Genomic DNA, 3,078 nt, shown 5'->3' with positions numbered 1-3,078 from the left:
CTTGTTGTTTTTCCCTTTTGTTGCTTACAGCAGAATAGGTAGAGGATACTCCTCACCCACCATGTAGGAATATTGGGCTCCGTTCCCACCATGAGCTTTTGATGTTGCAGATTTTCTGCATCCATTAAGCAAAATAGGTTACTTGCATTGTACAAAGTTATAGATAGATATCCGTGAGATACAGTGGGTACGGAAAGTATTCAGACCCCTTTACATTTTTCACTTTGTTTCATTGCAGCCATTTGGTAAATTGTAAAAAGTTCATTTTTTTCTCATTAAAGTACACTCTGCACCCCATCTTGACTGAAAAAAAACAAATGTAGAAATTTTTGCAAATGTATTAAAAAAGAAAAACTGAACTATCACATGGTCATAAGTATTCAGACCCTTTGCTCAGAAAGTCATATTTAAGTCACATGCTGTCCATTTCCTTGTGATCCTCCTTGAGATGGTTTTTCTCCTTCATTGGAGTTCAGCTGTGTTTAATTAAACTGATGGGACTTGATTTGGAAAGGCACACACCTGTCTATATAAGACCTCACAGCTCACAGTGCATGTCAGACCAAATGAGAATCATGAGCTCAAAGGAACTGCCCAAGGAGCTCAGAGACAGAATTGTGGCAAGGCACAGATCTGGCCAAGGTTACAAAAGAATTTCTGCATTACTCAAGGTTCCTAAGAGCACAGTGGCCTCCATAATCCTTAAATGGAAGAAGTTTGGGACCACCAGAAGTCTTCCTAGACCTGGCTGTCCAGCCAAACTGAGCAATCGTGGGAGAAGAGCCTTGGTGGGAGAGGTAAAGAAGGACCCGAAGATCACTGTGGCTGAGCTCCAGAGATGCAGTAGAGAGATGGGAGAAAGTTTACTTTGTGGAACTATCACTGCAGCCCTTCACCAGTCAGGCCTTTATGGCAGAGTAGCCCGACGGAAGCCTCTCCTCAGTGCAAGACATATGAAAGCCCGCATAGTTTGCTCAAAAACACATGAAGGACTCCCAGACTATGAGAAATAAGATTCTCTGGTCTGATGAGATGAAGATAGAACTTTTTGGTGATAATTCTAAGTGGTATGTGTGGAGAAAACCAGGCACTGCTCATCACCTGCCCAATACAATCCCAACAGTGAAGCATGGTGGTGGCAGCATCATGCTATGGGGGTGTTTTGCAGCAGCAGGGATAGGACGACTTGCAATTGAAGGAAACATGAATGCGGCCAAGTAGCGAGATCCTGGATGAAAACCTCTTCCAGATTGCTCTTGACCTCAGACTTGGCCGAAGGTTCACCTTCCAACAAGACCATGACCCTAAGCACACAGCTAAAATAACAAAGGAGTGGCTTCAGAACATGCGGGGACGCGAACATCTTATTCGAGCACCTGCGATTTCTAACTCAAGTACTTGCGCTCCTCACTAGTCTCCATCAGACACCCCCAATACTAACCTGGTAATGAAAGTATTGTTTTTTTTTTATTTGAATAAAGACTCTCCCCCCCCCCCCCCCCCACAATCACTCGTTTACCAATTTATTGGAAATAAAAAAATCCCATGCAGGTCCGCCATAATCCAATGAATCCGAAGTAGTCTAGAAAAGGATACCTGAAAAACTTAAGACAAATATAAACAATACAGTCCCTCATTCACCAATTTATTACCCAAAATGTTCCCATGAAGCTCCGATGTCATCCACGTTCCCCGATGTCTCCAGCAACTGTGAATAGTAGTAAAATGACCGCTATTCACAGGTGCCGGGTACTGACTACAATGCTCATCATCGCGGCCGGGTCTTGCTGAGCACAGTGAGAGCTGACAACGATGATGAGAGTTGTAGTTAGTACCTGGTACTTGTGAATAGCAATCACTTTACTGCTATTCAGTCGCCGGAGATATCGGGGAACGTGGACTACATCGGACCTGTTTTGGATTTTTTTTTTTAATTGCTGAACAAGGGATATTGTGGGGGAGACTTTTTGTGTGTGTGTGTCCGATTTTATTATAGACACCTCTACTACTAACCCCAGGGGTTGATGCCAGCTGTGATATCTGACAAATCACTGCTGACATCAACCACCATTACCCCAATTGCCACCGCACCAGGGCAATCTGGAAGAGCTGGGCAAAGCTAATTACCATGGACCTTCCTAGCCTGACAATATCAGCCCACAGCTGTCTGCTTTACCTTGGCTGGTTATCAAAAATAAAGTGACCCTTACGTCTTTTTTTTTTTTTTATTAGGTTAAACCAGGGTTAAAACACCTGTGTAAACGCACTTACAATGCACGTGCTTTTTGTAACTGTGGATTTACCACATCTAATGCAAGTCTATGGGGAAATTCCAGACAGAAGACTAAGCGTTCCCACAAGAGAAATTGACATGCTGTGGCTCAGAGACCCGCACTGCAGGTGCCTTTTGCACAGCGTAAAAAGAGAGTACAGTGGACAGGAGATTTCTATTAATCCCATCCACTGTGCTTGTACCGTACAACGCAGCGAAGATATGCTGCGTCCAGAACGCTGGTATTACTGATGGTGGGTATGAGGCCACGGACCCACTATCAGGAGAGGAACAATCAGAGAAAAGGGAGAATAGAAACAAGTCACCAATTCTGCATTTATCACCCACTCCTGGTTTTGGCTCCCACTCCTGAGAAAAAAATACTGACTGAATACTGACGAAATACTGATAGTGGAGCTGTGGCCTGAGATAAAGGTTTCTCATGCTACTGATTGGGGCAGGTCTGAGTGGTCAGACCCCCACTGATAGGTAATCTACCAATCCTGCAGACCACCCTTTTTACACCAAATCACTGCCACAGCCGCTTTGTTCACCTGATACTATAACATTGCGGCAGATTTCCTCAACATTCAGAGAATGCGCCCGCATGGGTAAAGGCTGAATTCAGACATCTGTGTATCACGGACCGAGTACAAACATCTGGATTCAGCCTAAAATTAGAGTGGATTAGTAAATCTGCCCCATTATTAAAAGGGGTATTTCCATCTACAAAATCATATCCCAATGTAGTAGGTATAATATTAGCAAATACCTCCAATTAGAAATGTAGTCTAGTTCTCCTGATT

This window comes from Phyllobates terribilis, unplaced genomic scaffold (genome assembly GCF_046119375.1).
Source record: "Phyllobates terribilis strain yellow unplaced genomic scaffold, ASM4611937v1 Scaffold_9__5_contigs__length_417890890, whole genome shotgun sequence".
NCBI lineage: Eukaryota > Metazoa > Chordata > Amphibia > Anura > Dendrobatidae > Phyllobates > Phyllobates terribilis.
This window is presented reverse-complemented; position numbering follows the sequence as displayed.